The sequence below is a fragment of the Bufo bufo genome, chromosome 3 (genome assembly GCF_905171765.1).
Source record: "Bufo bufo chromosome 3, aBufBuf1.1, whole genome shotgun sequence".
Classification (NCBI taxonomy): Eukaryota; Metazoa; Chordata; class Amphibia; order Anura; family Bufonidae; genus Bufo; species Bufo bufo.
Genome location: NC_053391.1, coordinates 533,220,311 through 533,237,479, shown reverse-complemented (window position 1 = coordinate 533,237,479; position 17,169 = coordinate 533,220,311).

Genomic DNA, 17,169 nt, shown 5'->3' with positions numbered 1-17,169 from the left:
TGCCTGCCAGTGTGTGTCAGGCTGACTTCCACTGACTGTAGTGTGCCCACTGCCAGTGCCCACCACTCATACCGGCTGGCACAGGACTTTGCTTAAAAAAGGCATTTAATTTTTACACTTTAGTGTAATTTCAGCTGCTTGCCTGCTGCTAGTGTGTGTCAGGCCGACTTCAACTGACTGTAGTGTGCCCACTGCCAGTGCCCACCCCTGTCATACCGAGTGGCACAGGACTTTGCTTAAAAAATAGGCACTTAATTTTTACACTTTAATCTAAGGTTAGTTGCCTGCCAGTGTGTGTCAGGCTGACTTCCACTGACTGTAGTGTGCCCACTGCCAGTGCCCACCACTCATACCGGCTGGCACAGGACTTTGCTTAAAAAAGGCATTTAATTTTTACACTTTAATGTAATTTCAGCTGCTTGCCTGCTGCTAGTGTGTGTCAGGCCGACTTCAACTGACTGTAGTGTGCCCACTGCCAGTGCCAACCACTGATACCGGGTGGCACAGTAGCTTGCCGATAAATAAGGCATTTAATTTTTAGACAGTAGTCTAAATTCAGTTGCTTGCCTGCTGCCAGTGTGTGTCAGGCCCTCTTCCACTGACTGTAGTGTGCCCACTGCCAGTGCCAACCACTCATACCGGGTGGCACAGTAGCTTGCCGATAAATAAGGCATTTAATTTTTACACTTTAGTGTAATTTCAGCTGCTTGCCTGCTGCTAGTGTGTGTCAGGCCGACTTCAACTGACTGTAGTGTGCCCACTGCCAGTGCCCACCCCTGTCATACCGAGTGGCACAGGACTTTGCTTAAAAAATAGGCACTTAATTTTTACACTTTAATCTAAGGTTAGTTGCCTGCCAGTGTGTGTCAGGCTGACTTCCACTGACTGTAGTGTGCCCACTGCCAGTGCCCACCACTCATACCGGCTGGCACAGGACTTTGCTTAAAAAAGGCATTTAATTTTTACACTTTAATGTAATTTCAGCTGCTTGCCTGCTGCTAGTGTGTGTCAGGCCGACTTCAACTGACTGTAGTGTGCCCACTGCCAGTGCCCACCCCTGTCATACCGAGTGGCACAGGACTTTGCTTAAAAAATAGGCACTTAATTTTTACACTTTAATCTAAGGTTAGTTGCCTGCCAGTGTGTGTCAGGCTGACTTCCACTGACTGTAGTGTGCCCACTGCCAGTGCCCACCACTCATACCGGCTGGCACAGGACTTTGCTTAAAAAAGGCATTTAATTTTTACACTTTAGTGTAATTTCAGCTGCTTGCCTGCTGCTAGTGTGTGTCAGGCCGACTTCAACTGACTGTAGTGTGCCCACTGCCAGTGCCCACCCCTGTCATACCGAGTGGCACAGGACTTTGCTTAAAAAATAGGCACTTAATTTTTACACTTTAATCTAAGGTTAGTTGCCTGCCAGTGTGTGTCAGGCTGACTTCCACTGACTGTAGTGTGCCCACTGCCAGTGCCCACCACTCATACCGGCTGGCACAGGACTTTGCTTAAAAAAGGCATTTATTTTTTACACTTTAATGTAATTTCAGCTGCTTGCCTGCTGCTAGTGTGTGTCAGGCCGACTTCAACTGACTGTAGTGTGCCCACTGCCAGTGCCCACCCCTGTCATACCGAGTGGCACAGGACTTTGCTTAAAAAATAGGCACTTAATTTTTACACTTTAATCTAAGGTTAGTTGCCTGCCAGTGTGTGTCAGGCTGACTTCCACTGACTGTAGTGTGCCCACTGCCAGTGCCCACCACTCATACCGGCTGGCACAGGACTTTGCTTAAAAAAGGCATTTAATTTTTACACTTTAGTGTAATTTCAGCTGCTTGCCTGCTGCTAGTGTGTGTCAGGCCGACTTCAACTGACTGTAGTGTGCCCACTGCCAGTGCCCACCCCTGTCATACCGAGTGGCACAGGACTTTGCTTAAAAAATAGGCACTTAATTTTTACACTTTAATCTAAGGTTAGTTGCCTGCCAGTGTGTGTCAGGCTGACTTCCACTGACTGTAGTGTGCCCACTGCCAGTGCCCACCACTCATACCGGCTGGCACAGGACTTTGCTTAAAAAAGGCATTTAATTTTTACACTTTAATGTAATTTCAGCTGCTTGCCTGCTGCTAGTGTGTGTCAGGCCGACTTCAACTGACTGTAGTGTGCCCACTGCCAGTGCCCACCCCTGTCATACCGAGTGGCACAGGACTTTGCTTAAAAAATAGGCACTTAATTTTTACACTTTAATCTAAGGTTAGTTGCCTGCCAGTGTGTGTCAGGCTGACTTCCACTGACTGTAGTGTGCCCACTGCCAGTGCCCACCACTCATACCGGCTGGCACAGGACTTTGCTTAAAAAAGGCATTTAATTTTTACACTTTAGTGTAATTTCAGCTGCTTGCCTGCTGCTAGTGTGTGTCAGGCCGACTTCAACTGACTGTAGTGTGCCCACTGCCAGTGCCCACCCCTGTCATACCGAGTGGCACAGGACTTTGCTTAAAAAATAGGCACTTAATTTTTACACTTTAATCTAAGGTTAGTTGCCTGCCAGTGTGTGTCAGGCTGACTTCCACTGACTGTAGTGTGCCCACTGCCAGTGCCCACCACTCATACCGGCTGGCACAGGACTTTGCTTAAAAAAGGCATTTAATTTTTACACTTTAATGTAATTTCAGCTGCTTGCCTGCTGCTAGTGTGTGTCAGGCCGACTTCAACTGACTGTAGTGTGCCCACTGCCAGTGCCAACCACTGATACCGGGTGGCACAGTAGCTTGCCGATAAATAAGGCATTTAATTTTTAGACAGTAGTCTAAATTCAGTTGCTTGCCTGCTGCCAGTGTGTGTCAGGCCCTCTTCCACTGACTGTAGTGTGCCCACTGCCAGTGCCAACCACTCATACCGGGTGGCACAGTAGCTTGCCGATAAATAAGGCATTTAATTTTTACACTTTAGTGTAATTTCAGTTGCTTGCCTGCTGCCAGTGTGTGTCAGGCCCGCTTCTACTGACTGTAGTGTGCCCACTGCCAGTGCCAACCACTGATACCATCTCCCCGTTCGAAAAATCTATTCAATAAATGGCACCCAGATTGGGGACGTTAGAGGGATTAAACTGATGAGAATAGTACTACAGAAAATACCACTCATATCGGGTGTGACAGTAAATTGCATGGCGCAGACGCAGTCACCGTGGATTAAAACAGAGTGGAGGGAGCCAGCGTTTTTTTAACCATCTCCCCGTCCGAAAAATCTGTTTAATAAATGGCCCCCAGATTGGGGAGTCGGGGACGTTAGAGGGATTAAACTGATGAGAATAGTACTACAGAAAATACCACTCATATCGGGTGTGACAGTAAATTGCACGGCGCAGACGCAGTCACCGTGGATAAAAACAAAGGGGAGGGAGCCAGCGTTTTTTTAACCATCTCCCCGTTCGAAAAATCAATTCAATTGACCTTTCGGGGACCCTTGGTGTTGTACGTGGCTGGGTGGAGGAAGAAACCTTCAATGACATCACCGGGACGTGGCTAGCTTGGTATCCAACCTTGTGCAAATGGGGAGTTTGCGGTTGTGCAAATGAACTGTTTGCGGTGCATTAAAAGGGGAGTTTGGTCTGTCAATGTCTGTGATGCGGGCGTAACCCTTACACTACCTGATCGATACAACATCATACCTGATCGTATACACACACTGGATGTTTTAAAGCACGTTATTCCAAACAATTTAGGAATGTTAGTTGATTTATGCCCTTTATGGATTAAAACCCGACTCTGCGTCCACTACGTAATTTTCCATGGGAGTTTTGCCATAGATCCCCCTCCGGCATGCCACAGTCCAGGTGTTAGACCCCTTGAAACAACTTTCTCATCACTATTGTGGCCAGAAAGAGTCCCTGTGGGTTTTAAAATTCGCCTGTCTATTGAAGTCTATGGCGGTTCGCCCGGTTCGCCAGTTCGCGAACATTTGCGGAAGTTCGCGTTCGCTGTTCGCGAACTGAAAATTTTATGTTCGCGACATCACTACCCACAAATGACCCCATTTCGGAAAGTACACACCCTAAGGTATTCGCTGATGGGCATAGTGAGTTCATAGAACTTTTTATTTTTTGTCACAAGTTAGTGGAAAATGATGATTTTTTTATTTTTTTTTCTTACAAAGTCTCATATTCCACTAACTTGTGACAAAAAATAAAAACTTCTATGAACTCACTATGCCCATCAGCGAATACCTTGGGGTGTCTTCTTTCCAAAATGGGGTCACTTGTGGGGTAGTTATACTGCCCTGGCATTCTAGGGGCCCAAATGTGTGGTAAGTAGTTTGAAAGCAAAATGTGTAAAAAATGACCGGTGAAATCCGAAAGGTGCTCTTTGGAATGTGGGCCCCTTTGCCCACCTAGGCTGCAAAAAAGTGCCACACATCTGGTATCGCCGTACTCAGGAGAAGTTGGGGAATGTGTTTTGGGGTGTCATTTTACATAAACCAATGCTGGGTCAGAGAAATATCTTGGTCAAATGCCAACTTTGTATAAAAAAATGGGAAAAGTTGTCTTTTGCCAAGATATTTCTCTCACCCAGCATGGGTATATGTAAAATGACACCCCAAAACAAATTCCCCAACTTCTCCTGAGTACGGAGATACCACATGTGTGACACTTTTTTGCAGCCTAGGTGGGCAAAGGGGCCCATATTCCAAAGAGCACCTTTCGGATTTCACCGGACATTTTTTACACATTTTTTTTTGGTTCAATAGTTTTTTATTGAATGTTTCAAAATACAGTAAACATAAAGCCTCGAGCATTCCCGATTGGCAAACAATAAAGAGTAACAATACAATCACAATTACAATCAATGCCTGTTGTCAGCGAATTTTTTTTTACTTGAAATATATGGCTACCTAAGTCTGAGAGTTTTACACCAATGGCTCATTTATCTGAAGATTCTATAGAATCTTTAAGTTCTATAAGGTCCTCCCTTCCCAGCCAGCGACGACGGTAAACTCAACATATTTTCTAAGGCTATACCATATCCCACTTCCAGCTAACTTAAAACCGGGTGCTATACGTAGAGTCTGACCATGGTTTCCAGTTTTGGAGGAATTTATCATACCCTACTCCTCCCATAGCTATAATTCTCTTATATGTATACGAAGTATTAAGTGCCGCTATTAATTCCGGGATATCTGGTATATCTTGGGTTTTCCATCTACGCAGCAGTAATAGTTTCGCTGTTACACAGAAGATACAATGAATGGCCCTTAAGCGGACCGGTAGAGTGTCCAAACCTATCATTAGCAGGACCGTTTGTGGTGACCAAGCTACTCCGCAGGGTACAATTTCGGCCATTAAATCATTACACTGCGACCAGTATGTTTGTATCTTAGGGCATTGCCACAGAACGTGGTACAGGGTACCCCTACTTCCGCATCCCCTCCAACATCTGTCTGAAACTGAGTCATACATGATTGCTAGTTTATCTGGCGTATAGTACCATCTTAAAACTGTTTTAATCGCAGATTCTACATGAGATACGCATTTCAGATGTTTGTGTATCATTTTGAGGGCCTGCAGCCATTCCCTTTCAGAAATAGACAGATTTATGTCTTTCTCCCACGCTACCATCAAATATGAACGTCTAAAGGACCCCGGGTGGAGGATGGAGTTATAAAGGGACTTCAGGCCTTTCAGATTGCTTGTGATGTATAATTTTGCTAATCTGTCCATTTTTACTCCGGACGGCTGCAGGCCTTGCAGTAAATGACGGAGCTGGAGATATTTGAAAAACTCCTGGTTAGGAATAGGGAATTTGTCTCTGATCCACTGAAATGTCTGTAATACCTCCTGTACCATCAAGTCACCCATACTTTTTATACCTGCCAACTCCCAGTTGGACAGATCTGTTTGGGGAAGCAATGTACAAATTGTTGAGAAGGGGAGAGAAGCGATTGTAAGAGGGTTGTCTGCGTCTGCTAAGACATGATATTTGGACCACGCTTTTAAGGATGCTGACACCGTCGGGCCTAAGTGTGTGGGGGTGGGTATTTTCCAAAAGGGCAGGCTTAACAGACCCTCTAGGGAATATGGGGCGGCTTGGGAAGCTTATAGCTGAACCCAAGGTAGCTTTTGGGAAGAGTTTGTCCAACCTTTAAGCATGGATACTAATGACGTGATATAGTACAATTTTAAATCTGGCAACCCTAAACCTCCCATGTTGCGTTCCCGTGTCATAATTTCTCTAGCTATCCTAGGATGTTTTTTGTCCCATACGTATTTAGATAAAATTGAGTGTGCTCTAGAGAAAAATCTGTCTGGAACGGGGATTGGCAGGGTGCGGTACAAATATAAGAACTTGGGCAGGACGAACATTTTAAAAGTGGCAATCTTCCCCATCCATAAAGTGTCATGTTTGGCAAAATCTGAGAGTTCCTTCTCTGTGGATTGCAATAGAGCGTCATAATTTTGAGCATAAAGCAGGTTTTGGGAAGAAGATACATTTACTCCTAGATATTTTATGCTATCCCTTCTCCAGTCAAACTTCCACGTGTCGTGAAGAGACGCCACTTGGTGGGCCGGCATGTTAAAAGGTAGGGCCTGTGTTTTGGAAGCATTAAGATGATAGTATGAAAGGTCCCCATATTTGGAGATTTGGGCCATTACCACCTTCAAAGACTCTAAAGGGTTGGTTAGGGTTAAACAAACGTCATCCGCATATAGAGATATGACATGGGAACACCCACCTATATTAACCCCTGCTATGTTGCTGTCACGTCTAATCGCTTGGGCTAGTGGCTCCATGGCTATTATGAATATAAGGGGTGAAAGGGGGCACCCTTGTCGGGTCCCATTTGTAAGCTCAAAAACCTCTGATAGAGCTCCATTCACAAATGTCCTGGCCGTAGGGTTGCTATAGAGTGCTTTAATGGCTGTGAGCATGTGACCCGTTATCCCTACTGCTTCCAGTAGCGAAAAAGCAAAGGCCCAACGTAGCCTATCAAAGGCCTTTTCCGCATCTAGAGCGAGGGCCAATGTAGGGATCTTATTCTTCTGAACATGATGTAAGATACCTAGAAGGCGTCTTGTGTTGTAGTATGTCTGCCGGGTGGGGACGAAACCTGCTTGGTCTACATGTATGATTGAAGGGAGAATTTTAGCTAAACGGGTGGCCAATATTTTCGCATATATTTTTACATCCTGGTTTAGCAGGGATATCGGTCTAAAATTCTGGGGCCTGTCTGGTTCTTTGCCTGGTTTAGGTAAAGTTATTATTAGAGCTTGCAAATTTTCTGATGGCAGGGAACCTTGGGTCATCGCTATCTGGCAGAAGTCTTTTAAAAAAGGGCTAATGATCTGTTTAAATTCCTTAAAATAGTGGCTTGCAAAGCCATCTGGGCCAGGCGCCTTGTCTCTTGGAAGAGACATAATTACCTTTTCTACCTCCTCAATTTCTATTGCGGAATCAAGACCTATAAGCTGGGAGCTATCCAGTGTGGGCAGTTGCAGGGATTGGAGATATTGGTTAACTTGGACATTGAGCTCCTCTGGGGAAGGTTGGGCATTTTTTAAATTATACAGATCCGCATAGTATGCCTTAAATCCATTTGCTATGTCCACTGGGGAGTAGACCTTCTCCTGCGTGTGTGGGTGTAAAATGTGAGGTATTCTATTTTTTGTGCAGCGGGCTTTAAATCGTGAGGCTAGCAGTTTACCTGCCTTATTATCCTGCGAATAGTAAGACGCCTTTGACTTTCTATTCATTTTTTAAAATGCGGAAAGCATATACCCTCTCAACTCCTGTCTGAGGCATCTGATTTCCTCAGCCAAAAGCGGAGACGGATCCGCCTTGTTGCTTGTTTCTGCAAGTCTTAAACGAGCTAAGATGTCAGACATTTTGGCTTCTATATGTTTTTTTCTGATTGCCCCCTGTTGTATAAAGGATCCCCTAACGACTGCCTTGTGGGCATTCCACAGGGTTACAGGATTTGTGTGTGGGGATTCATTTAGTTGGAAGAACTCCTTCACATCAGTCTCTATTTTTGACCTATATTGGGGATCAGATAATAAGAATGGGCTACTTCTCCACATATATGTTTGGGGGGAGCTAACCTTTTCTGAAATTGATAAAGTAATAGCAGCGTGATCCGACCATTTAATAGTTTCTACGGAAGAGGCTTGAGCGTATGGAAGAAGTGCTCTATCTATCAGAAACATGTCCAATCTGGAGTACACATTGTGAACTCCTGAATGAAATGTGTAATCCCTAGCGGATGCGTGGTGTATACGCCAAACATCATATAGTTCCTCTTTCCAGAAAGTATTTATTTTTTACACATTTTGATTTCAAACTTCTTACCACACATTTGGGCCCCTAGAATGCCAGGGCAGTATAACTACCCCACAAGTGACCCCATTTTGGAAATAAGACACCCCCAGGTATTTCGTGATCGGCATAGTGAGTTCATGGAAGTTTTTATTTTTTGTCACAAGTTAGTGGAATATGAGACTTTGTAAGGAAAAAAAAAAATAAAAAATCATCATTTTCCACTAACTTGTGACAAAAAATATAAAATTCTAGGAACTCGCCATGCCCCTCACGGAATACCTTGGGGTGTCTTCTCTCCAAAATAGGGTCACTTGTGGGGTAGTTATACTGCCCTGGCATTTTCCAGGGGCCCTAATGTGTGGTAAGTAGGTAAATGACCTGTGAAATCCTAAAGGTGCTCTTTGGAATGTGGGCCCCTTTGCCCACCTAGGCTGCAAAAAAGTGTCACACATGTGGTATCGCCGTATTCAGGAAAAGTTGGGCAATGTGTTTTGGGGTGTCTTTTTACATATACTCATGCTGGGTGAGAGAAATATCTCGTCAAAAGACAACTTTTCCCATTTTTTTATACAAAGTTGGCATTTGACCAAGATATTTATCTCACCCAGCATGGGTATATGTAAAATGACACCCCAAAACACATTTCCCAACTTCTCCTGAGTACGGCGATACCAGATGTGTGACACTTTTTTGCAGCCTAGATGCGCAAAGGGGCCCACATTCCTTTTATGAGGGCATTTTTAGACATTTGGATCCCAGACTTCTTCTCACGCTTTAGGGCCCCTAAAATGCCAGGGCAGTATAAATACCCCACATGTGACCCCATTTTGGAAAGAAGACACCCCAAGGTATTCAATGAGGGGCATGGCGAGTTCATAGAATTTTTTTTTTTTGGCACAAGTTAGCGGAAATTGATTTTATTAATTTTTTTCTCACAAAGTCTCCCTTTCCGCTAACTTGGGACAAAAATTTCAATCTTTCATGGACTCAATATGCCCCTCACGGAATACCTGGGGGTGTCTTCTTTCCGAAATGGGGTCACATGTGGGGTATTTATACTGCCCTGGCATTCTAGGGGCCCTAAAGCGTGAGAAGAAGTCTGGAATATAAATGTCTAAAAATTTTTACGCATTTGGATTCCGTGAGGGGTATGGTGAGTTCATGTGAGATTATTTTTTTTTACACAAGTTAGTGGAATATGATACTTTGTAAGAAAAAAATAATAATTTCCGCTAACTTAGGCCAAAAAAAGTCTGAATGGAGCCTTACAGAGGGGTGATCAATGACAGGGGGGTGATCAATGACAGGGGGGTGATCAGGGAGTCTATATGGGGTGATCACCCCCTGTCATTGATCACCCCCCTATAAGGCTCCATTCAGATGTCCGTATGTGTTTTGCGGATCCGATCTATGTATCCGTGGATCCGTAAAAATCATACGGACATCTGAATGCAGCCTGACAGGGGGGGTGATCAATGACAGGGGGGGTGATCAATGACAGGGGGGTGATCAGGGAGTCTATATGGGGTGATCACCCCCCTGGAAGGCTCCAGGGAGACGCCTGTATGTGTTTTGCGGATCTGATCCATCTATCAGTGGATCCGTAAAAATCATGCGGACGTCTGAATGGAGCTTTACAGGGGGGTGATCAATGACAGGGGGGTAATCAATGACAGGGGGGTGATCAGGGAGTCTATATGGGGTGATCACCACAGTCATTGATCACGCCCCTGTAAGGCTCCATTCAGACGTCCGTATGCGTTTTGCGGATCCGATCCATCTATCAGTGGATCCGTAAAAATCATGCGGACGTCTGAATGGAGCTTTACAGGGGGTTATCAATGACAGGGGGGTGATCAGGGAGTCTATATGGGGTGATCACCACAGTCATTGATCACGCCCCTGTAAGGCTCCATTCAGACGTCTGTATGCGTTTTGCGGATCCGATCCATGTATCAGTGGATCCGTAAAAATCATGCAGACTTCTGAATGGAGCTTTACAGGGGGGTGATCAAAGACAGGGGGGTAATCAATGACAGGGGGGTGATCAGGGAGTCTATATGGGGTGATCACCACAGTCATTGATCACGCCCCTGTAAGGCTCCATTCAGACGTCCATATGCGTTTGGGGGGTGATCAGGGAGTCTATATGGGGTGATCAGGGGTGATCAAGGGTGATCAAGGGTGAATAAGGGGTTAATAAGTGACAGGGGGGGTGTAGTGTAGTGGTGCTTGGTGCAACATATTACTGAGCTACCTGTGTCCTCTGGTGGTCGATCCAAACAAAGGGGACCACCAGAGGACCAGGTAGCAGGTATATTAGACGCTGTTATCAAAACAGCGTCTAATATACCTGTTAGGGGTTAAAAAAATCACATCTCCAGCCTGCCAGCGAACGATCGCCGCTGGCAGGCTGGAGATCCACTCTCTTACCTTCCGTTCCTGTGAGCGCGCGCGCCTGTGTGCGCGCGTTCACAGGAAATCTCGGCTGACGCGAGATGACGCCAATCGGCGTTAGCGTAGCCTGGGGGAGCCGCCGCGATGACGCCTTTCGGCGTTACAGTTGCGGCAACTGGTTAAACGCTTATACGAGTAGAGCCCCCCCTGACAGAGTGGAGACGGTGTCAGCAGTAAGTTTGTGTTGACGTCCCTGATTAATTTGCCCTTACTCCGTCAGAACAATAACCCACATAAAATGGATCCTGTCTGTGGAGCACGCACCTTCACTTAATCAGCATTTGCTAAATAATACATCAGTATTGCTAATGCCAAAAGAAACAGGATTGGATCTAAAACAGAGATGACACATGAATGGCATATTTGCATGTCTTCTGTGTTTTGTACCCACTCCTGATTTTGGCTATCAAATCATGAGTAGAGCTGAGAGGACACCTGGATGTTTGGGTTCGACGGGTTCAGCCGAACTTCACAAAAAAGTTTCTAGTTAGGGACCCGAACTTGACCCCGAACCTGACCCCCATTGAAGTCAATAGGGACCTGAACTTTTGTGCACTAAAATGGCTATAAAAATGTAATGGAAAGGGCTAGAGGGCTGCAAATGCCAGCGAAATGTGGTTAAGAGCATGTCAAGTGCTCTGCAAACAAATGTGGATAGGGAAATGACTTTAAATAACATAAAATACGTAAAAATAAAAAATAATAATCTTGATCTAGGAGGACGAGGTCCATATGGAGTAGGAGGTTGAGGAGGCAGTGGAAGTGGCGGTGTAGGTGGAAGCGGCGGTGAAGGAGGAGGAGGTAGCCTACACTACTTTTTGGTTTTAAATTTATTAATTTTTTTTTAAATTAGGGTAAACCCCAAAACATTGGGAAATATAACCTGTGATAACCCCCTCCAGTCGTGCTAAACACACGTTCAGACAATACACTGGCTGCAGGGCAGGCCAGCACCTCCAAGGCGTAAAGGGCAAGCTCAGGCCATGTGCCCAAATTGGAGACCCAGAAGTTGCAGGGGGCAGACCCATCAGTCAGTTCGTGTAGGCATGTGCTCACATACCGCCCCACCATGTCGCACATCCCCATGATGTTCACAATCCAATTGGATATCTGCTCTATCAACTTTCAATATTTTTTTCTGCGCCTACCATGTTGGTCACGGTTAGCGGTGAATCAGGGTTCCACGCCGGAAAGGGAGCGTGAGAAAGGGATAGCACATCCAAGGGAGATCAATGGATGAAATTTAATTGTGATCGAACGGAAATGTGGGAGAAGTTATTAAAACTGAAGAAACGAAGGAAAGGAGGGGGCACGCGGAAATTACCCACTCCTGACTCGGGGAGGTAGTGACGGTAAATAAAAATACAGGACTCTTAAGATGCCCTGTTATAGGGATAATTAATAAAAAATTATAGGGAATGTCACTGGGGTATTTTGGATTTGGAAATGTTAGCGTAAAGGGGAGGCCCTGCTGCCGCTTTGTTGACTCTAGATAACTTCTGCCTGATCGTACGTCACCGTGACGTCCACAATACATTTGGATATTTTCTTTATCAACTTTCGATGTTCTTTTCTGAGCCTACAATTTTGATCGCGATTATGGGCGAATCAGGGTTCCACGCCGGAGAGGAAGCGTGAGAAAGAGAGACCACATCCAAGGGAGGTAAATTTTTGGAATTTAAATATGATCGGAGTGGGACAAATTATTTAAGCACAAATGTGGGATAAGTTGTTAAAGTTTAAGCATTGAATGAAAGGAGGGGGCGCGCATCAATTAAAGAACAATTTTAGAAATTTTATTCCCTGTCACCTATGCAGAGCAGGGGTTTGTGTATGGCAAAATTGGTAAAATGTCACCTGACAATGTAAGACGATTTTTTGAAATTTATGTCCATATCACCTATGCAGAGCAGAGGTTTAATCACTGCAAAAATGGTCAAATGTCACCCAATAATGTAACAGACAAATTAGTGAAATGTTTTTACCTGTCTACTAGGTATAGCAGGGGTATATCACAGCAAAAAATTTGGTGAATTTCACCTGAGAATGTAACATACAAATTAGTGAAATGTTTTTACCTGTCTACTAGGTACAGCCGGGGTATATCACACCCAAAAATTGGTGAATTTCACCCGAATATGTAACAGACAAATTAGTGAAATGTTTCCTGTCTACTAGGTATAGCGGTGGTATATCACACCCAAAAATTGGTGATTTTCACCCGAAAATCTAACAGACAAATTAGTGGAAAAAATATATATATATAAATACGTACAAATAAAAAAAAAAATAAACTTGATTTATGAGGTGGAGGTCCATATGGAGTAGGAGTTTGAGTAGGCGGTGGACGTAGCGGTGTAGGTGGAAGCAGCGGTGGAGGAGGACGAGGTAGCCAACACTGTTTTTTTATTTAATTTTTTACATTATTTCTTTTTTTTATTAGGGTACAGTCCAAAATAGTGTGAAATATCCAAAATACAACAATGAGAAATTGCGCTGTTGTATAACAATGGCTGGTTAAGGCCGGTATACATGTCTATTCTGCACAAGGTACGGACAAGTCCTGTGGGATCCATGCCTGGTTCATTTTAATTGGAAAGATTTTCCACATTTCTGCCATGCTAACCCTGCCTTCTGAGGTGCTGGTGGTGTCCCAGCTGCGTTGGCGACCTCTTCTTCCTCCTCTGCCTTCGCCTTGTGCTTTCACTGTGCCCCTGCTGTCAGGTGGGAATGCCATTAGTAGCCCGTCTTCAAGCGTGCTCTTGTACATGAGCATCTTACGATCACGCTCCAGTGAGTACGTTATCCTTGTAATGGGGATCCAGCAGCATCGCCACCCATTAATCAGCACAAGTTATAATGTGGGCAACTCGGCGGTCGTTGCGGAGACACTGCAGTATGTAATCGCTCATGTGTGCCAGGCTGCCCAGAGGCAACAAAATTCTGTCCTCTGTGGGAGGTGTATCGTCTGTGTCCTCTGTATCCCCCTAGCCATGAACCAGTGATGGCCATGAGCTGGTTTGGGTGCCACCCTGCTGTGAAAACGGTTCCTCCTCCTCCATCTCCACCTCCTCATTCTCCACCTCGTCATTCTCCAGAACTGTACCCTGGCTGGACAATTGTGTACCTAGCATTTGTGGGTGCAGGAACCCACCCTCGGAGCCACTTGTGAATGACTGTCCAGAAACCCTATGAAATTATCCCTCCTCCTCCTCCTGTGCCACATCCTCTTCCATCATCGCAAGCAGCCTTTGCAATGGCCAGCATGTGCAAGGTGGAATTCCACCTTGTGGGCACGTTGCCTATGAGGCGGTGAGCGGGAAGACCGAAGTTACACTGCAGCGCTGACAGGTGAGCAGCAGCAGGGTGAGAACGCCGAAAGCGCACACAGACGGCCCGCACTTTATGCAGCAGCTCTGACATATCGGGGTAATTTTAAAGGAACCTCTGCACCACCAAATTCAGCACATGCGCCATACAAGGAATGTGCGTCAAACCGGCTAGTCCAAGAGCCCGTCCACAGCTCCTGCGTGGTGTGGGGTTTGTCCCCCAAACAGATAAGTTTTAAAACTGCCTGCTGTCGTTTACCCCTGCCTGTGCTGAAGTTGGTGGTGAAGGTGTTACGCTGACCGGACGAGGAGTCGGTAGAGGATGAGGAAGTGTAGTAGGAGGAGGAAGCAACAGGAGTCAATCTGAAGCACCCTGCAATCCTCAGCGGTGAAAGGACATGCGCCAAACTGCTATCCGCCTCAGGCCCATCCGCCACTGCATTTACCCAGTGTGCTGTTAGGGAGATATAACGTCCCTGACCATGCTTACTGGTCCACGTATCTGTAGTTAAGTGGACCTTGCCACAGATGGTGTTGCGCAGTGCACACCTGATTTTGTCCACCACTTGGTTGTGCAGGGAAGGGATGGCACGCCTGGAAAAGTAGTGGCGGCTGGGCACGACGTACTGTGGGACAACCATCGCCATAAGGCTTTTAAAACTCTCCGTCTAGGCCAGACGGAATGACAGCATTTCAAAGGACAGTAATTTTGAAATGCTGGCGTTCAGGGCCAGGGATCGCAGGTGGGTAGGGGGGTAATTCCTCTTCCGCTCCAGTGTTTGGGAGATGTTGAGCTGAACACTTCCGTGGGACATTGTGGAGGTGCTTGGTGACCCAGGTGGTGGTGTTGCTGGCAGATCCTCTGTTTGAGGGGTGACAGGTGGCATTGTCACTTCAGAGGTGGATGAAGAAGCCGAGACTGCAGCACAAGAGGAAGCAGGAGGAGCCAGAGACCATTCTTGTTTTTTGAGGTGTCTACTCCACTGTAGCTTGTGCTTTGCACTTAGATGCCTGCTCATGCAGGTTGTGCTCAGGTTGAGAACGTTTATGCCTCTCTTCAGGCTCTGATTGCACAGCGTGCAAACCACTCGTGTCTTCCCGTCAGCACATTGTCTGAAGAACTGCCACGCCAGGAAACTCCTTGGAGCTGGCTTTGGTGTGCTCGATCCCTTGCTGTGGTGGGCAGTAGCAGGCACCCTGTTCCCTCTTCTGCTGTGCTCGTGGCTCTGTGTGACCACCGCCTCTTCCTCCGAACTACACAGGTCACTCGCATGACCTTGATTCCATGTGGGCTCGAGGACCTCATCATCCTCCACATCATCTTCTATTATTCACCCCTGCCCTCCTTGTCGGTCTGCACACTTTCAAAAGTCATAGCAGTTGGCACCTGTGTTTCGTCATCATCCGAGACGTGCTGCGGTGGTCTTATTATGTACTCATCTTGAAACATAAGTGGTTGGGCAACAGTCTATTCCACTTCTGGGGCAAGGCTAGGTGGATGGCCCTGGGAAACCCTGCTAGCAGAGTCATCAAAAAGCAGAAGAGACTGCTGCATGACTTGGGGCTCAGAATGCTTGACTGATTTGCAAGGAGGTGAGGTGAAAGACTGATAGACATCGGCTGTAGGTGCCAACTCTGATTTTTTAGCAGGAGACTGGGTGGGAGACAATGTGAATAAACTAGAGGCACTGTCAGCAACCAAATCTACTATTGCCTGTACTTTTTCTGGCCTCACCATTCGTAGAGCCACATTAGGCCCGACCAAATACCGCTGAAGGTTCTGTCGCCTACTCGCACCTGAGGAAGGTGTTTCACTTGTGCGTGTAGCTGGCACAGATCGACCACATCCTCTCCCTGCAGTAGGAGCTCCATCAGCAGCATCACGACCGGGACCATGTCCCTTATTTGACGCTTTCCTCATATTTCTTAAAATTAGGATCTTGCCCAAAATGGGTGTTTTTTTAATAACAGAATAGAACAACAGTATCTAACACGTGTATCTCACACTGACAGATGCAGCAAAGGCTGCCAAATTAAGTTTTTTGCCCAAAATAGGTGTTTTTTTAATAACGGAATAGAACAGCAGTATCTAACGCATGTATCTCACAATGACAGATGCGGCAAAGGCTGCAATATTAAATACTTTGCCCAAAATGGGTGTTTTTTTGAACCCAGAATATTATTGCTGTATTTCAAGCTTGTATATTATAATGACAGATGCATACAAGGTCGCAAATTTAGTATTTGGCCCAAAATGGGTGTTTTTTTTAATAACAGAATAGAACACCAGTATCTAATGTGTGTATCTCACAATGACAGATGCAGCAAAGGCTGCAATAATAAGTACTTTGCCTAAAATGGGTGTTTTTTTTAATAACAGAATATGACAGCATTATATAACGCTTGAAATTCACACTCACAGATGCAGCAAGGGCTGTAAAATTTAGTATTTTGCCCAAACAGGATGTTTTTTAATAACAGAATATGACAGCAGTATCTAACACTTGTATTTCACATTGAAAGATGCAACAAGGGCTGTAAAATTTAGTATTTTGTCCAAAAAGGGTGTTTTTTAAAACCCAGAAAATTATTGCTGTATTTCTAGCTTAAATTGCACACTGACTAATGCTTCATAGGCCCCAGATGGCGGGTATTGCCATAAATGGGCATTTTTTTAAACCCTGAAAATTATTGAAGTATTTCAAGCTTGTTTTTAACAATGACAGATGCAACAAACGCTGAAAATTAGGATTTTGCCCTAAATGGGTGTTTTTTTAATAACAGAATATGACAGCAGTATATAACGCTTGAATTTCACACCGACAGATGCACCAAGGGCTGTAAAATTGAGTATTTTGCCCAAAAAGGGTGTTTTTTAAAACTCAGAAAATTATTGCTATATTTCTAGCTTAAATTGCACACTGACTAATGCGACATAGGCCCCAGATGGAGGGTATTGCCAAAAATTGGTGTTTTTTAAAACCCAGAAAATTATTGAAGTATTTCAAGCTTGTTTTTAACAATGACAGATGCAGCAAATGCCGCAAAATTTGGATTTTACCCTAAATGTGTGCTT